General features: G+C 41.0%; 1 protein-coding gene across 8 annotated transcripts in view; it reads right to left on the reverse strand.

Annotated features, from left to right (window-relative positions):
* PLD5 (phospholipase D family member 5) overlaps window positions 1-20,325 on the reverse strand; it is a 270,448-nt gene that overhangs the window by 126,559 nt on the left and 123,564 nt on the right. Inside the window, exon 1 of one of the 8 annotated variants that reach the window (XM_043543335.1) lies at window positions 16,590-16,716. The exons of the other annotated variants lie outside the window; for them this stretch is intronic. The gene's annotated coding sequence lies outside the window, so the exon portion shown is untranslated. Of the gene's footprint in view, window positions 1-16,589; window positions 16,717-20,325 lie in introns of those variants that run through there. 8 annotated transcript variants of the gene reach the window in all.

A 20,325-nucleotide genomic window follows, 5' to 3' on the forward strand; every position in this document is an offset into this window, starting at 1 on the left:
AACTTTTTACCTTTAATCTAATTCAACCCAGTGCTATGTTTGATTTAAAGTGAATGTTAACACCAGTCAATGTGGCAAGCTGCTGGGTATTATATCTTTAAAGGGAACAAGCAAACATGAATCGCTCTGAATGGTTCAGGAGAGGACTAGATACTGCAGAGCACCTGGTTTTCGGAAAACTCGGGACTGGCAGATGTTGCTGTCATCTTGCCAGATGTAACCAGAGCGTGGCTGGGGTGTAACAAGTAGGCTGCTGGAATTAGACTTGTGAGTCAGAGCTGCTTAACACACAGATACTCAGTGCATGCTTGTTTGTTGACTAGAAGCTTCCAGGCATGGACACTACATCAGCAGAGCATTTAAGGCACCCAGAGTGACAGAGCAGGCAGTGACAATCCCTCACTGGTCTGAACTGCACCTCAGACCATGACACAAAGAATGATGGGTTAATTCTGGTAAAATGATCCATTCATGTACCTTTACTATTAATATTAGGTTAATTACCTACTTCATTAAGGCAACTATGCAGGACTAGATTGGAAATAGAACCATTTGTATTTGAAAATTAATATTTAGTGTTTAGAAGCCCTAAACCACCATCTAATCTTTCTGTTTTCACTACAGGTCTTTTTCTTTCCACTAGAAAGATTTAGATTATGTGCTGAATTTATTTTTCAATAGGTTGGGTGGAATTTTAAGTGGCAGAGTACTAAGGCCCTGATGCTGCTATCTGACCCTACTGCCCATGTGAATCATAGACTCAGGGTATGGCTACACTTGCAGATGTAGAGCGCTTTGAGTTAAACCAGCCTTTGGAGTAGGGAAATCGCTGCAATTTGTCCACACGGACAGCTTCAAGCGCACTGGCGTGGCCACATTAACAGCTCTTGCAACGACCAGAGAGCAGTGCATTATGGTAGCTATCCCAGCATACAAGTGGCTGCAACGTGCTTTTCAAATGCGGGGGGGGGGGGTGGTGGAGTGTGACAGGGAGTGTGTTGTGTGTATGTGGGGGGGGGGGGGGAAGAGAGTGGGGTGGGGGGGCTGAGAGCATGTCAGCATGCTGTCTTGTAAGTTCAGACAGCAGCACACTCCCTCCCTCCCTCTCTCTCTCTCTCACACACACACACACACACACACACACAGAGTAACGGCTTGCTTTGTCTTGGAGCAGATAAGCAGCCGGCTGTCAGAAACGGAGCTTTCAGAGGGCATATCCACATTCCTACAGCAAGTTAAAAAACAATGAGAAGAGTGGCCACTTGCCTTAAGGGGATTATGGGACATTTCCGGAGGCTGATCAGAGTGCAGTAATGCAACACCTCGTTCACACTGACGCCGAGGCGCTCTAGCGGGGCGGGGGCAGCAAATGTTATTCCACTCACCGAGGTGGAGTACCAGCAGTGCTGTAGCCACAGAGTCAGAGTGCTCTACGTGCCTTGCCAGTGTGGACGGGTAGTGAGCTAGCTCCTTTATTGAGCTGTAACTCGCAAGTGTAGCCAAGCCCTCAGAGAAGACAAGCTGAGAGGAGACCTTTATGTCTCCATCTAGTCTAACCTCTTGCATAGTACAGGCCATAGAAAAACCTCACCTAATAGTTAATTCATCAAGCCCATAACTTCTGCTTGAGTTGTAGCATATCGTTTAGAAAGACATCTAATATAAAGCTCTCATATAGGTAAAGGGAAAATCAGGCATGATAGCATAATAAATCCTGCAATAATAGCATACTAAAAACAAAGTAAAACAGAGTAAGTCTAACCTTTTGGCTAAAATTAACCCTTTGATGATCACAAAGTCACTAGTAGGAGACGACAACACCTTACACTTGATATACCCACTTTTTCCATGTTTGATGCTCTTTATATACTTAATCTGATTAATCTTTACAATATCTGTGAGGCATGTAGGTAATTTTATAGAGATGGGGGAAAGTGAACAGAAAATTTAAATGACTTTTCCAAAGTTGCAGAGGGAGTCAGTGCCGGAGTCAGGCTTCAAACTCCTGTTATGGAGCAAAAATACAGTAATCAATGTAGCCGTATTTAAAACCTGGCAAAGAACAGAACTAGACCTCATTAATAAAAATCTGAGCTCAGCCATATGACTCATGCTTATTAATTCCCAGTGAGTTCTGGCTCAGTCTCAGGGCTGTTCATTTATCTTTGACATAATTCTATGGCAAGAAAGGCTGAAGGCCTGATTCTGATCTCACTTACACCAATTTTACACCATGGACTAAACAATGCAGATACTCCTAATTTACATTGGTGTTAATGAGATCAGAATCAGGCCTTGGATACTGAGAGTGCTCCCAGACCGTGTGTGTCCCCCTGCAAAGTTTTTTTTTGTTTTTTGTTGTTGTTGTTTTTTAAAATGAGTTTAAAAAATGTGGTTATCTGTAATAAGTACATGAAAGGCGTGCTTTATTGGTATTCCAGTCTTCATTCCATTTGAAATTATCTGAAGAATTGTACGTAGTTCAGTTTGTCTGAAGTCCTCTCTCAATCCAGATATCATCCTGGAGAACATTAAGTTCTGATGTACTTGAGGGTTACCATAACATCTGAGTTCATTTATGATTAAAGTCCACAGATATGACATTAAACATTTTTCACCTAGGCATCATTACTGATGTGTCATTTCTTTATTGTCTGATATGATAACTGATGGGTTTCTTGTTTTTTATTTCTATTGAACTGCAAAGGTTTCTGAGATTATTCATGGGAGTAAACACTATACTCAGTAGTAAGTGTTGCAGGATTGGACCCTAGATTTCTACCTTCTTATTCTTCATGTCATTTTTGACCAAATAAAACAGATTTAAAGTGATTTGTCTGCTAAATTATCTATCTGTATTATGGTGATGGGATCCGTAGTCAAGGACCAGGTCCCCATTGTGCTAAGTGCTGTACAAACCCAGAGGAAAAAGACAGTTCCTGCCCCAAGGAGCTTTCCATTTCAGTAATGTGAACTGTAGAGATTTCTGAAAAAAATCAGTAAAACGATGTGAACATGGTTTGCAAGATCAGACCCCTAATATGTATATAGACAGGTTAGTAATTAACCAGAATATACAGTATAAAGGAAAAATGAAATCAAAAGTATGATGTTACAAACAGTATTTGCTCCCAATTTAATTACATCTAAACCCTCCAATATATAAGAAGCCACTAAATTAACTACACACTGTATAGTAACTTGATCATTTCTGGCATAAGTGAAACGTGTTTTCACATTTTTCATCATTTTATTACATCATGAATTTACTTGAAGTGAATTTGGGAACAGTGGAGACTGGATTTAAATGGTATATGGACTCAAAGTAAAAGTAAAAAGGAAGCTATATAATTACCATCAATTGGACACCATCACAAGCTGTTTGTATTGCAGCCCTCTGTATATGGCTACGCAGGTGGTGTCAGAGAGAAGCCTTTGGATTCTTTGACCATGGGATGGTGTTCCATGAAGGAGGAGTGCTGGGCAGAGACGGGCTCCACCTAACGAAGAGAGGGAAGAGCATCTTTGCGAGCAGGCTGGCTAACCTAGTGAGGAGGCTTTAAACTAGGTTCACCGGGGGAAGGAGACCAAAGCCCTGAGGTAAGTGGGCAAGCAGGATACCGGGAGGAAGCACAGGCAGGAACGTCTGTGAGGGGAGGGCTCCTACCTCATACTGAGAATGAGGGGCGATCAGCAGGTTATCTCAAGTGCCTATATACAAATGCACAAAGCCTTGGAAACAAGCAGGGAGAACTGGAGGTCCTGGTGAATTATGACGTGATTGGAATAACAGAGACTTGGTGGGATAACTCACATGACTGGAGTACTGTCATGGATGGTTATAAACTGTTCAGGAAGGACAGGCAGGGCAGAAAAGGTGGGAGAGTAGCACTGTATTTAAGGGAGCAGTATGACTGCTCAGCGCTCCGGTATGAAACTGCAGAAAAACCTGAGTGTCTCTGGATTAAGTTTAGAAGTGTGAGCAACAAGAGTGATGTAGTGGTGGGAGTCTGCTATAGATCACTGGACCAGGGGGACGAGGCTTTCTTCCGGCAACTCGCAGAAGCTACTAGATCACACGCCCTGGTACTCATGGGCGACTTTAATCATCCTGATATCTGCTGGGAGAGCACTACAGTGGTGCACAGACAATCCAGGAAGTTTTTGGAAAACGTAGGGGACAATTTCCTGGTGCAAGTGCTGGAGGAACCAACTAGGGGCAGAGCTCTTCTTGACCTGCTGCTCACAAACCGGGAAGAATTAGTAGGGGAAGCAAAAGTAGATAGGAATCTGGGAGGCAGTGACCATGAGTTGGTCGAGTTCAAGATCCTGACACAGGGAAGAAAGGTAAGCAGCAGAATACGGACCCTGGACTTCAGAAAAGCAGACTTCGACTCCCTCAGGGAACTGATGGATAGGATCCCCTGGGGGAATAACAAGAGGGGGAAAGGAGTCCAAGAGAACTGGCTGTATTTCAAAGAATCCCTATTGAGATTACAGGGACAAACCATCCTGATGTGTCAAAAGAATAGTAAATATGGCAGGTGACCAGCTTGGCTTAACAGTGAAATCCTTGCGGATCTTAAACATAAAAAAGAAACTTACAAGAAGTGGAAGATTGGACAAATGACCACGGAAGAGTATAAAAATATTGCTCGGGCATGTAGGAATGAAATCAGGAGAGCCAAGTCACACCTGGAGCTGCAGCTAGCAAGAGATGTTAAGAGTAACAAGAAGGGTTTCTTCAGGTATGTTGGCAACAAGAAGAAAGTCAAGGAAAGTGTGGGCCCCTTACTGAATGGGGGAGGCAACCTAGTGACAGAGGATGTGGAAAAAGCTAATGTACTCAATGCTTTTTTTGCCTCTGTCTTCACAAACAAGGTCAGCTCCCAGACTGCTGCGCTGGGCAACAGCATGGGGAGTAGGTGGCCAGCCCTCTGTGGAGAAAGAAGTGGTTCGGGACTATTTAGAAAAGCTGGACGTGCACAAGTCCATGGGGCCGGACGTGTTGCATCCGAGAGTGCTAAAGGAGTTGGCCATTATCTTTGAAAACTCATGGCGATCTGGGGAAGTCCGGATGACTGGAAAAAGGCTAACGTAGTGCCCATCTTTAAAAAAGGGAAGGAGGAGGATTCTGGGAACTACAGGCCAGTCAGCCTCACCTCAGTCCCCGGAAAAATCATGGAGCAGGTCCTCAAGGAATCAATCCTGAAGCACTTACACAAGAGGAAAGTGATCAGGAGCAGTCAGCATGGATTCACCAAGGGAAGGTCATGCCTGACTAGTCTAATCGCCTTCTATGATGAGATTACTGGTTCTGTGGATGAAGGGAAAGCAGTGGATGTATTGTTTCTTGACTTTAGCAAAGCTTTTGACATGGTCTCCCGCAGTATTCTTGTCAGCAGGTTAAAGAAGTATGGGCTGGATGAATGCACTATAAGGTGGGTAGAAAGTTGGCTAGATTGTCGGGCTCAACGGGTAGTGATCAATGGCTCCATGTCTAGTTGGCAGCCGGTATCAAGTGGAGTGCACCAAGGGTCGGTCCTGGGGCCGGTTTTGTTCAATATCTTCATAAATGATCTGGAGGATGGTGGGGATTGCACCCTCAGCAAGTTTGCAGATGACACTAAACTGGGAGGAGAGGTAGATACGCTGGAGGGTAGGGATAGGATGCAGAGGGCCCTAAACAAATTAGAGGATTGGGCCAAAAGAAATCTGATGAGGTTCAACAAGGATAAGTGCAGGGTCCTGCACTTAAGACGGAAGAATCCAATGCACCGCTACAGACTAGGGACCGAATGGCTAGGCAGCAGTTCTGCGGAAAAGGACCTAGGGGTGACAGTGACGAGAAGCTGGATATGAGTCAACAGTGTGCCCTTGTTGCCAAGAAGGCCAATGGCATTTTGGGATGTATAAGTAGGGGCATAGCGAGCAGATCGAGGGACGTGATCATTCCCCTCTATTCGACATTGGTGAGGCCTCATCTGGAGTAGTGTGTCCAGTTTTGGGCCCCACACTACAAGAAGGATGTGGAGAAATTGGAGAGAGTCCAGCGAAGGGCAACAAAAATGATTAGGGGTCTGGAACACATGACTTATGAGGAGAGGCTGAGGGAACTGGGATTGTTTAGTCTGCGGAAGAGAAGAATGAGGGGGGATTTGATAGCTGCTTTCAACTACCTGAGAGGTGGTTCCAAAGAGGATGGTTCTAGACTATTCTCAGTGGTAGAAGATGACAGGACAAGGAGTAATGGTCTCAAGTTGCAGTGGGGGAGGTTTAGGTTGGATATTAGGAAAAACTTTTTCACTAGGAGGGTGGTGAAACACTGGAATGCGTTACCTAGGGAGGTGGTAGAATCTCCTTCCTTAGAAGTTTTTAAAGTCAGGCTTGACAAAGCTCTGACTGGGATGATTTAACTGGGGATTGGTCCTGCTTTGAGCAGGGGGTTGGACTAGATGACCTCCTGAGGTCCCTTCCAACCCTGATATTCTATGATTCTATATTTATAATCTCAGCCTTTGAATTCTCTATCTCCTTCTTGCCCCCCTCCCAGAAGTCATTTGATTGTCTGTTCTCTGTATTTTGTGCCTGAAGCCTTTGATCCACAGATAAAAATGTATGAAACTGAACGGATTGCTTCAGCTGGTACTTCTAATTAGATCTTCAGTGAATACAGGCAGAAATCTTCAGATTTCTGGTGTTAAATACAGATCTTCCTGCTGAAACTCAGCACTGGGGTCTGGGGCTTCACATTTGGAGCTGTGGTGCCTCTTCCTCAAGATTTTTGGATTGTGGGTGGAATAGGACAATGTTATCTTTAAGCCATGAAGCTGCTTTCATTTTATCCCTTCTTCAGATTTCTCATCTCTTGCTGTTTTCAAATCAAGACAGGATGCCTTCCTGGAAGATCTGTTTTAGTCAAACAAGTTATTGAGTTCAATACAGGGATAACCATGAAATTCTATGGCCTTTAAGCAGGAGGTCAGCCTAGACAGTCTTCTATGGCCTTATAATCTATGAACCTAGTTTACAGTCTGAGGCCTCAATGCAGAGAAATACCTAAATATATACTTAAATTAAATCTATTAGCCCCCATTCTATTGTTGCCCAACTGTGACGTTATCTGATTAAAGTATGACCAGGCAAACCATTGTTGCTACCACTGTTATATAATTACAACAAATCTTAAAGTGAGACACATGGCCAGAAGGGGTTAAGCAGTTTGTAGGCTAAATGACCAGAGTCAACCTTTAGAGATGTGTTAGCAAAGTATACAAACGGTAATTAGAGCCATTCCATGGTAGAGAGGCTAGAACTTTGGAATGCAAATCTATCTTGTTAGAAATTAGAGGTAATACTAATTTTATGTGTGTACTCATATTTTGTTAAATGTTCGTCATGTAAACAGACAGTTCCTGTCTGTCACTATAGTTATTGATTCAGAGACCAAAAGGGCACATTAACATTGAGATGAATCTTGGGTGAAATAATGTCATTGTCTGTAGGTCTCTTAAAGTTTGTGATAAATTAACATAAGGCAGTCTGTGTAGTTAATTACCAGTGAGATTTGGGAAACAGAAGGTTACATCAAAAACCTATTGTTTACCCAGGACTATATGGTCAAGTGGCTTCTAGAAAACTATATAAAAGACCCTTAGGTCCTGATCCTTTTTATCTCAGGCCTGCTTAATGCTTCATGCAGGAGAAGCTTCAGTCAAAAGGTTGAGATCCAGTCCTGACTGGACCACTCTGATTATACACATTGGACTATAACCTATAAACTACTTCTGAAAGAACTCTTTGTAACTACAAAGCTCACCATCTCTGCTATGAATTTAATCTCAAGAACTGTACTCATGTCTGTATGTATACAGATCTTTTAACCAATACCCTCTTATTTTTTAAGAAATTTTAGTTTAGTCAATAAGAATTGGCTGTAAGTGTGTATTTAGATAAGATTTGAAATATTAATTAACCTGGGAGGTAATTCGTCCAATCCTTTGGGATTGGTAGAAATTTTTATATGATGAATACGATTTTCGGTAATCTTCAGCATATTTGACTTGGGTATCTGGGTGGAGGCCTAAGGCTGGGTTACTTTAAGGGAACTGTGCTGTTGGCTTCTGGGTGACCAGTAAGGTATACAGAAGCTGTTTTGTGCTGGTTTGGTAAATCTAAGTATTGGAATATCCACCACCTTTAGGGATTTTCTGCCCCATTCTTTGAAGTTCACCCTAATTGAGTGACATCAGTTGGCTACCCTGGGATTCCTGTCACACCAACTCTCAGCCTTTATCTATATTAGATGCATTATTATTTTATCTATTGCTTGTACTCCCCTTAATTTCTGCCCATTCACTCCATACTTTTTCTAAGGTCAAATTCACTCAGTTTCCCATTGTCATTCCCACATACCTTGCAGCTATATCCATTCATCCAATCTTCCACACTTAAAAGGTTACCATAATGTCTAGGCACCATATATAATGCTCAAGCTTGGCAGGTTCTAAAGGTCTCTCATAGTTTTTAAACCAGCTGAGAACCTGCTGTTAATTAATTATCTCAATGAGATTATGCTGTTTTACACTAGCTGAGGATTGGACCTTAACACTCTCCCCCTAAGAAAGGAATGGCAGTGATCAGTTTTGGACTGCCTTCTTCAAGTTCTCCTTTGGAATAAGGAGCTGCCTCTGCATAGTCTGAGAAGCACGAGACTTATGTTCAGCAGCTACAGAAGCAGCTTTTTGCTGGACTGGCCCCTAAATCTGTTTGAAATTTAAAAAGAAGAGGGGAAATCCTATCAATTATGATGCCATCATTATCAGAATCTATCCAACAATAAAATTCCATTCTGGTTCATTTTCCCTCAAGTGATGACCAACATATCTGTGTTGTAACATCCTATAGTTAAATGAGGCTCCCAATATAAAAATACATTCACCAAATGTGCAACACTGTGAATGAGTTCTAATTAAAAGTATTGTTAAGTGATAGTGATTTGTACAAATTTGCACTTCAGATGCAACTTTGGGCTGTTAAGAAGGTTCTTTAAGGCAAAACTACATTCAAAGGAGAGAAAGAATTGGCCTTGTTTTACAATGTCATCTCAGCCTCTTGAGGGCATTTAATTTCCTTTGAGCCAACGCAATCCTCCCTCACAGAAGCAAATCTGAATTTTTATAAGAAATTCAGTATGAATTGATCACAACTGTTTTAACACTACAATGAACTAAGATATGTTGGGTGCCAGCCATATCAACACACACACACACAAAAAGGACTAAATGGAAAATGATGGAGGCTTATAGTAGTTCACCTGTTACTAAACAGTCTTTGCTAACTCTGTTTATTGATATTGGCTTCAGTAAAAAGGAAAGTACTGAAGCAAAGCACACTTCTCTTTAAGCACTTGAGTATCCTATTGACATGCATGGGATTTCTCACATATATCAAGTTAAATACATGCTTAAGAACTTTGTTGAATTATGGCCAACCCTATAGGCCAATCTAGCCTGGTACTAATAACCCTCATTTTCCTCTGAAGTCAATAGAAGTTTGGCTCATCTGGGCTCTTATGTTTCTGACACCCAGATTATAATTACTACATAGTAATTATTTTAAAATGTAGCACACTATTGCTCCCATGCATAAATTATTGAATTTATTGTGATGCACAGGCTCCACCTGGCATAGAAGGAAGCTGCCCACCTTATCAATGACTTGCACCACTGTGGACACATCAGGCCCGTGCTCAAGTCCCTTCACTGTCTCAGTCAGCTTTCAATGCCAGTTTAAGGCCTTGGGCCTAATTTTCACAGCAATTAATCCACGAAACACTGAATGAAACTGTGATTTGCCTGTTATTATATTTTACCGGCTTTAACCTCTCAATAACTCATTCTTTTTTCTTACCTAAAGAATCTTTAGTTAGTTTACTACCGAATTGGCTACCAGTGTTATCTTTGGATCTGGGGTAAGTGACTGGTCCCTTGGGACTTGGAGCAACCTGATGTGGGGTGATTTTAGGTATGAATAACCTTTTATCACAAAGTCCAGTTTGTCTGGGTGGCAAGATAGGCTGGAGAGTCTAAGGGAATTGTCTGAGACTCTATGGTAAGACTGGTATACTGATCCAGGAGTTCACATTTGTTACTGGCTTGGTGAAATCTAATTATAGAATATACCACCAGTTTGGGGTGTCTGCCCTTGTTTTCTGACAGCATGCCCTGAGACAGGCACTCTCGGTGGTGATTCACTATAGACAGTAGATATGAAACTTCAAGATCTTTGGCTTAAAGAGAAGTAGTGACAAAATTGCTGACACCTTCTGTAATTCTTGTGTATCTGTTCAAGAACCCATTCAAAATTGTAATACACCAAAGCTCTCAAATCGACCTAAGGTTCAATGCCTAAATAAATACGTTCAGAACTCAACAGAAAATGAAAGTGTGTCTGGACTGATTGATAAGGCCCCTAGAGATGTCAACCAGGCAAAATTTAAACTAAATTCATACAGCACCCAACAGACTCTCTCAATGTATTGATGGAGAGTGAAATTTCAAGATTAGTAATCGATTAAAAAAAAAACCCACCATGATCTGCACATATTGAGCCCTATGATCCCTCACCAGTTGTCAAACCTTTGATTTTCCGAAGTGTTTTAGCTGAAGAATTCATATATTGTTACCAGAAACAAGTTTTTGAAGGTTTAAAAATAATCTTCTCAGTGAAAAATTTGTTTGTCTGAAACTCTCTGAAAGTTTTCATATAAAGAGCAGAAGCATCTTTAGTGTAAAGAAAGTGTCTTGTTCTCCCAGATACCAAATCATTCGTTCCAGAGTGGGTTAGAACAGAGTCTCAGATATTAAAGATAAGAATATAAAGATCAAGTGTTGCTCATGATGTGTTATGCTCACGGCTTTCTTTGTGCGTAACACAGATACGAACCTTGGGGATGTGCATGAAATCCATTTAAATGGACAGAGCATGAGAAAGGAAATTGCCATCTGCTCCAACTAAGTATGTGTGCTTTCTTTAAAACCCTTCCATTAGCTCTTTGTATGATACAGAGACCATGTCATACCGAAGTTGTAGAGCTGGTGTGTAACAAAGTTCCACAGCTTCCTGTCACATTCCAGAAGAACAATTTCATATTAGATTGTGTTCTCACATACACAATGTTTAAAAATAGTAAGGAAGAAGCTGTCATGCTAGAATCTTTAGTTAGTAGTATTGTAGTCTCTGAGCAACTAGAAAGTTAAAAGTGGTTGTGTTAAAAACCAATATTCGGGGGTGGAGGGGGAGAACACCTACTCGGTGTGAGTAATATTGAAACAAAAAAAAGTATACTTTCTGGGAAAAAATAAAGGCTATTTATTGCTCAGAAGAGTTTCAAACTCCTCCATAAACATGAAATAAAAATAAATACTACTGTGTATGTCATACCATTGTAAAAACTACTAAGCATTTATCCCAGGAAGAAGGAACCACAAATCAATATGAAATTCAGTAAGATTCAACAAGTAATATATCACTTTTAAGGCATAAGTGAAAACAAAACTGCAAAATGTTGGATGCTATAAAGGGAGGAGTGGGACAGATCATGGACAAAAGAATGGAAAAAAAGAGTACGAACATAGAATTTGTGTATTGCACTTTCTTGAATGCCATTAGACACAAATGTTCAAACATGGAACAGAGCTTTTAATCACTCACACCTGGAAGTGGATCCAATCTATCTACATATTGCAATGGAAACGAGTTCAAACAAAATGAAAACAAAGGAATAGGAGATATAGGGTTAAGAGAGAAGAGCTGATGAGCAGCAAGATATATTTAAGTTTTAAAAATAAAACAAGGATTAAGTACATTTGTTAGTAGAGGAAACCATTTTCAATGACAGCAAATAGACTCCAAAAGTAAGCCATAAACTGTTTTGAATTTTGTCCAGAGAACAAATTCACTTTGCTTAATACCTATACCCAGAAAATCCACTAAATAGTTTGCCAATGTTATAAAGAAGGAAACTCAGATAATTGTACTCTACTGAACAAACCAAATGTTGCAAGCATAGCTGGTGCTATTGCAGTCATGTTTCATGCACCAAGTTAAAGCAGAACTTTTGTACAACTCACTCAGATTAATTGCAAATATATTTAGAATGCTTTCCTCAAAGGCTTTTATATCTCACCACTTATGATAGCCCAAAAGACAAACAAAGTAATGAAAGGGAGGTGTTGGGTGAATGGAATGTAAAAATGAGATTAACAAACATATAAGCTTATTTTTATTTACCCTTCAATGCAAATTGTTCCAATACAAAACAGTACTTGGCCATATGAGTAGGAATTTAGTAATGGCACTAAACACTAAGTGTAATCTGATGATTGCAAAGTGCCTTGTAAACACTAATTAAGTTTCTGCACCCTTGGAGATGGGGCACAGTAGAAAAAGATTCTCTCCATATTACCTTCGGGGGAAACTGAAGCTCAGAGAGTTTAGGTGACTTTTCGAATATCACACAAGACAGTAGCCCAGCTAGGATTAGAATCCAGTAGCTATAACAGGTAAACTCTTATGTTTTTTCCTAGTCCTGCTCCTTTGATAATGTTGTTCATTATTATTGTATTTTAAATTATCTGTGATTAGTTATTTTATTTTGCCATCTTGAGAGCTTTGATAGAAAGAGGAGACATTTTACAATGTCTATTTGTATTATTTTTTTATTATTTATTATTATTATTTTACAATGTCTAATAATTTGTATTATTTTAAAAGATCAAATAATTTATCTTTTATTTGTTATGATTTCGAAATGATCCTGAACCAAATTGCCGTTTGGATTTCTCGGAAACGAGAGCTAGTACAGACTTTGTAGTTTGAACCCATCTCTTAAAACTTGAAATATTCCCCTGTTCATGAATCCAGTCCAGACTGAGCAAAGAAGTGCTGTTTACATTATCAACTTTGTAAATTAAATTGCAGTTATAAGAGAAATCACTGATCCACAATTATATAGGATCATGAAGCTGAAGTTACTCCTGCTTTAAGAATCTTTGAATATTAAAGAAAAAACAAAGTCACCTCACTGCCTTCCCACTATGCCCCAAACAGCACTGGTTTAATAACTGTGAGGCTATGCATGGAAGACAAGCATTCTGCATGGCTTCACATTTTATGTCATTAATCAGATAATTTAGCGAGGGCCCCAACAGCTGAAATCAAGTTTAAAAAATTACAACTCACCCAGTCAGTTGAGGTTAACAACATACCTGTAATGTGCCCAAACTGTTTTTCATGTTAAAAGATAAATTATGTTTTAAAGAGATCATTTAATTTACACTTTTGTGTTTTTCATCTAATGAACATAAAAATGCTTTGTAAACATTAATTAATCCCCATGTGGGGCTTAGCAGAGAAATATTTTCCCCATATTACATTTGGGGGAAAACTGAAGCACAGAGAGCTTAAGTGACTTTTCCACTGTCACACAAGACAGAATTCTTTTCTACTCTAGACCTCGTCCTAACAGATAAAGAGGAACTGATCACAGAACTAAAAAATAACGATGCTTATGTAAGGGGACTGTTGCCCCCTTACTAACATTCAGTGGGGGTGTTTTATTTGCTAGCTCCCAGTACTAAAAAGGGGGAAGGGCTGATGGGGAATCAGGCCTCTGAGACTGACAGCCCCCAGGAACAATGGGGAGAGGCCAATGCTCCAGGTCAGCCTGAATAAGAGGGCGGGCAGGCTAATCAGGGAGTCAGGAGGCCAGGGAGGTCCCATCCTCCATGTGAGCTGGAATTGCCTGGGTCAGACAGAGTGGGGCCGAGCTAAGGAGAAAGCAGGGGCCCAAGCTAAGCTGGGGAGCAGAGCTGCAGCCCCAAAGCCAGAGGCACAGCCCAGAGAGAGCAGACTTGCCCTGGGAGCAGAGCTGCAGCAACCAGAGCCAGAGGGGGCAGAAAAGCAGCCCAGGAAGCAGGTCAGTGCTGGGAGCAGAGTCACAGAAGCAGCCTGCAGAGCAGTCCTGTCCTGGGAGCAGAGCTGTAGCAACCAGAGGCAGAGGGGCCAAAGAAGTAGCCCAGGGAGCTGGAGGTAGAGCAGCAGCCGTGCTGAGACGGAGTGGTGGAGCTGGGGCTAGAGCAGTCCAGAGCTGGCTGCGGTGAGCAGCTGGGGAGAGCGAGGGGGACCCTGGGCAGCGGGCCAAGCACAGGGAGACGCCTCAGCCAAGAGGCTCTGCAGGCTAGGCTTGGATCGTAACCCCAACAGGGTGGGGGCGACACTGGGAAGAAGGGTCCTACCACTTAGAGCCTGAGAGCGTGAGGCCACCACCAGAGCAAGTGTCCAACCCACAGCATCCCTGCAGCACAGCCAGGGCCTGGGACTTACAAGGAACAGACTGAACTTCCCTGACATTCCAGAGACACTGTTTGTGATGTTCCCTGCCACAGAGCGGGTTGATGGGTTTCCTTTAACCTTTCCCATTTTTCCTTATTCTTTTTAAAATTGATTGTTGATTAAATAACTTGCATTTGCTTTAACTTGTATGTAATGGTCAGTGGGTCACAGAAGTGCCCAGTGCAGAGAGAGTACCCCGGAGTGGGGACACCCTAGCCCCTTTCCTAGGTGACCACTGCAGGGCTGGGGTTCGAGCCCCCCAGGAATCCTGGGCCCGGCCTTGTTGGGGTTACGAGGACTCTGCTAGACAGGAGAGTGGAAGGGGAGTCCTCAAGGGCAGGGAGGCCACTGGGTAAAGGAAGTGGGAGCGAGGACTCAGAGTCTTTCACTAGCCCACTTCACTAGGGTAGTGCAGAAGCCAGGAAAGTTCCCCACAATAGCGGGACTATTCCCCCACTTACACTTAGGTACAAATAATCATGACTGATCACATTTAGAATATGCAGCACAATACTTGGTGCTTTAAAAGGGCCAATTTCACAAAGCTGAAAACAATTATGAGCCAATCAGTTAGAAGGAAGAATTTAATCAGAAAAATGTGAATGACTGGAAATCATTTAAGAACACCTTACTAGATGCCCAAAAACCCACAATCAAAGAAGGCGGTGCAGGTTAAAAAACTGACCTGGCTTGGAAGGGAAGTGAAGGCAGCCCTAAAAAATAAATACAACAACATTCAATAACAAACAGAAGAAGGGGAATTTGACAGTACTAAACATAAAGAAGAAGATAGGAATTGTAGAAAATTGATAAAGGAAGCAAAGGAGAAGTCTATGGCCAGCAAAGTTAAAGACAAAGAGGAGTTATTAAAATATATTAGGGAAAAAATACAATGGTATTGATCCATTATTAGATGGAAATGGTAGAATCATCAGTAATATGCAGAAAAGGAAGAAGCATTCAGTAAATATTTCTGTTCTGTATTTGTGGAAAAACAGATGATAAAAGTCTCATCGTATCATGATCATAAACTTTCTTCCCATTCCACTAGTATCTCTGGAGGATATTAAATAGAAACTACGAAAATCAGAAATTCTAAAATCAGCAAGTCCAGATAACTTGCATCCAAGAGTTTCAAAAGAGGTGGCTGTGGAGTTCACTGGACTGTTAATGTTGATTTTCAAAAAGCCTTCAAGCACTGGGGAAGTTCCAAAAACTGGAAGAAAACTAATGTTGTGCTAACTTTTAAAAAGGGTAAATGGGATGACCTGGGTACTTATAGGTCTGTCAGCCTGGCATTGATCCCAGACAAAATAATGATACAGGACTTGAAAAGAATTAAAGGAGGGCAATATAATTAATGCTTTATGGAAAATAGATCCTGTTAAACCAACTTGATTTTTTTTTTAAATAAGATTGCAAGTTTGGTTGATAAAAGATAATAGTGCCGACGCAAAATACTTAAGACTTCTGTAAGGAGATTGACTTCATACTGCTCAATGTTTTGATTAAAAAACTAGAAAGATATAAAATATGGCAGGCATTAAATGGATTAAAATCCAACCAACTGTAACGGGTGGTACTCACCTCTTGAAAGCGCCTCCCTTGTCAGAGTGCATATGCCTGTACTCACTCTCTATTTGTGATGGGTATTCAGCAACTCAGCCCTCTGGCTGAGTCTCACACAATCTGTATGCGAAATACAAAGCAACCCCCTTCCAAGCTTCAAGTCCAACACAGGGCATATATCAGTGCCCTCTGTAACATCTCTATCTGCAGCCCTGTCTCTAGGCTTGCTCCTCAATCAGTCCAGCAGGGCCTATCACAGTACACTGGTTTGAACGATCTCTCAACCCCTTCTAAGCTCTCCTAAATGGCCCCTGCTCTGGTATAGAGTGGTGCCCCATGACTCCCCCTACTTGGAGACAATGTCTTCACCCTCTTGGGGCCTTTCTGGCCCCAGCTTTCCTGCCAGACTACTAAAAGAGTTCAGTTCTCCCTTCTTGGGAGGATCAAAAGTCCAGGCCAGTGCCTAATGGGGTAGAGGAGAATCCAGGCCTGCCCACTACTCTGGATCCCAGTCCAGGGACCCTATAGATAGCAGCCATTCGCCACAACATTTAAATAAACTGTGTCACTACTACAATTCCCTGGCCACTATCCCACAGCCCCGGGACATTCATCACCCTTACCTCAGGGCCTTGTCCTGGTTGAGTACCAGCAGCCAGCCCAGATCTCCTTTTCACTCCCCCCAGTCTCTACCAGCACTGTTCTGTCCAAGCTCCTATAGCTCTCTCAGCCAGCCCCACCATCCATGCTCCTCCAGCAAGGAGCTGAACTCTGTTTTTGCACTGCAGCTCCTTTTATATGGGCCTGCTGGGCCTGGATTGGCTGCATCCCATGCCCCTACTCTAGACAGCATGGAGGACTATATCCACTGCCCTTTTCTGGGGTGGGGTGTGGCAGGGCCACAAGGCCTCCAGCAGGGGGCCTCAAAGCCTAAGCCACCCTGTCACACAATACATCTCACAATATAACTGTAAACAGGGAATTATCATCAAGTGAGTGTATTTCCAGTGGGGGCCTGAAGAGATTGGTTCTTGCCTCTATGCTATTTAACATTTTTATCAATGACTTGAAATAAAACATAAAAACATCACTGATAAGGTTTGCAGCAGATGCAAAAATTAGGGAAGTGGTAAGTAATGAAGAGGACGATACAAAGTGATATGGATGATTTGGTAATCTGGGTGCAAGCAAACAATATGTGTTCTAATACAGCTAAATGTAAACATATATCTAGGAACAACGAATGTAGGCCATAAATACAGAATGGGGGACTCTATCCTGGAAAGTAGTGCCTCTGAAAAAGTGGGGGGGGTCATGGTGATAATCAGTTCAACACTAGCGCCTAGTGTGACACTGGCCAAAAGAGCTTATGAGGTGTTTGGACGCATAAACAAAGGAATCCTGGGTAGACCGTAAGCTCTCTGGGACAAGGACGGTATCTTTCACTGAATGAGAATACCAACAGTAAATAACATTTGACTGCAATTTGTCCTTCAAATTTATAGTCATGTAAATTTATAATGATGGATTTTAAAAAGCATTTTGTTTGCTTTTGCTCTCAGAGTGTTATACATGCCAACGAGTTCTCAAGAACTATTTAGTATACCAATTATATTGACATAATAGACCATAACAGATGCTTCAGAACCATTTTTGTTACAATCTTCAGCAGTGCGAAGATGAACTGCTGAAATATTCTTTTCTCCTTCAAAAAAAATTGTAAGCTTTTAATAAGAAAAAAGATGCAGAAAAAAGTATGTTCTATAATATATTCTTAATTTAAAGGGAAAGTTGTCCATATGTATGCAGTGCTTTTTAATAAAACACTGATCATGCCCAATTAATGTAATACTTTAAAATTTTTTTTAGATTATCTCAGAAATAATCCATAATATATCATATACTGCAGATGTGATACCTTTAAAAGCAACTGTAGTCTGGTGGTGAATTCATGTTTACAGTCTTTCAGTGAATTCCTCATCGAGTGTTTTCAGTGTACAAATAAAAGGCCATTTCTTCTAACTGCTAGCCCTACAAGGAGGACCTGGGCTCTTTCCTTATCATCTAACATTGCCAGTAATAACAGTTCTGCCAGACTAATTAGGGACTGAGTGACACGTGCAACAAATTTAAGTGACTGAACTTTGTAAACCATTCTGTTACTGTGAACGAAGGCACACAATCCATTTCAGTTCCTGCTCCCACCGTTGTTTTGGTTCTGCAGATTTAATAGGAGTTTAAAGTAATCAAGAATTTATTCGGTCAGCAGCTCCGACTCTGCCCGCACAGAAAAGCGGGTTTGTTGAGTAAAAAGGTGCTACTGTAACAGCCAGTTTCAGAGCAGAATCCCACACTCCTGCTTTTTAAGTCTTTTTAGCAATTAGTAATGAAAATATCAGTGTCTTCTACTACTACTATGTAATTGAGAACCTGTCCACACTGACACACAGGGTAGTCTACACTGCAATTAGACACCTGCGGCTGGCCCCTGCTAGAGCTGCAATAAAGTTGCAATATTTTAAGTTATAGGTATTTGTTTCCTATTGTGATGTTTCATTTCAGGATTATGCCAACAAAGCTGCCCATCTTCCAAACTGCTGAGAAAGATTTCAGGATCTGTATCATGGGTGGAACCATATGAAACTGCAAAAAAGTTTTCCACAAAATATTATCCAGTTATTTTGATTCTTTGTTTCAGGCAATTTCTCACCACCCAGGTTTTGATCTTCTACCCATGAGAGATTTTTCTTTCAAATTTCCAATCTGAAAAATTTCAAGTTCAAACTTTATGGACCTATTACAATTCAAATATGCTTACTGTTGCTTGGAAACGTGATCATTTTCTCTGGCAGTTGACATACTTAATAAAACTTGGTAAATTTTGTTATGAAAATAGATGATTTTTTGAGTTTGTGACTGAATGCCCAATTGACTCCTTGAAATCTGAGTTATCATTTGTTGTGAATATTTCTCACACCAACCACCACATTAGAGTAAAGTAACCTTTCTTGTTTGGGCAACAAACAATGATTCAATGAACACAGATGTTTTATTGCTGTTGAGCTACTCTTGCTGCCCAGTTATTCACTAACCTCAATCCTGGACATCTGCAGGCCAATCAAGCCACAGAATTCAAATGAGGCAGGTTTGGGGAAAAAAAAAATCTATGTGATATCTTAAATGTTTTGTTCAATACCCCCTTTTTAAGAGGGTTATACTTTGAAAAACTACCTTCAGATTAGTTTAAAATGAGGGAGTCTTAGTAGGTGTGAATCTATCTATGCTCTAACATAGTACTTCATTAGTGATCTCTGAAGGCTATGATCTCTGACGATTATACAGATCTGGGCTTATAAACTTTTAATGCTGATTCTCTTCTGTGCTTCAGTTCAAAGCCAACTTCCTAACAGTATTATTATATATTTATATTACAGTAGGGCCTGGTAATCAGTTAGGGATACCATTGTGCTAAGCGCTATGCAAACATGATACTCCCTACCCCAAAAAGCTTGCAGTCTAAGGCAGAAAAGATATAACAGGTGAATTAAATAACCAAGCAGCTTGGGGTGCAGGGTGGAGAGAGGATAACAAAAATAATCGGATATGCCCAACTCTTAGGCTAGTCAGAGCAGCAACCACAGCTCATCACCTACCTAGCCAGTATCAGGTTCCATTTACTGTATGCATTATGGAAAAGATATGTTTTGAGAAGTGACTCTCAGGAGGAGATGGTGGCTTTACCGGATAGAATATAAAGGTTTTTTTAAATTTAAAAGGTCCACGGTTGATGTGAACAATAATTACTGCTCATGATTTTGCTTAGTAATTATGAGTTCCAATTCTGGTCAGGTACAATTCTGTTCAATCAGATCTTACAATGGTATTGTGTTAGTATCACACAACCCCCAAATGGGGTGGATATTGCTTTGCCTAAAACAGTTTTACTTTGTGCTCCTTAAACAGAAAGGGGCATATAGTCATAATTTCATACGTTTTGTGAAAGAAAGTGTTGACAGTTGCATTTTAACTTCCAACAGAAATACAATCCATCTTCATGAATAGCAGTAAAGGGCTTTGCTTTGTCTCTTCCTGTCTCTGACATAGAGATCGAGTATTTTTGTTACAAGTACATTAAACTTCATTACATTCAAACAACTCCAAAGCTAAGCATAATGCTGACCAACAATGAATATGACCTTATTATTTAACACACCATGCACAGATACTCTAGAACTCAGTGAACAATGGGACAACACCCCCACTGTGCAATTATAATGGAACAAAAAACTATGGACAAGGGGACGCAAATAGAGGTAACAAAACTTTTCATCTTACAGAGATAATGAGAGACACAGGGCA

This window comes from Chelonia mydas, chromosome 3 (assembly GCF_015237465.2).
Source record: "Chelonia mydas isolate rCheMyd1 chromosome 3, rCheMyd1.pri.v2, whole genome shotgun sequence".
NCBI classification, from domain to species: domain Eukaryota; kingdom Metazoa; phylum Chordata; order Testudines; family Cheloniidae; genus Chelonia; species Chelonia mydas.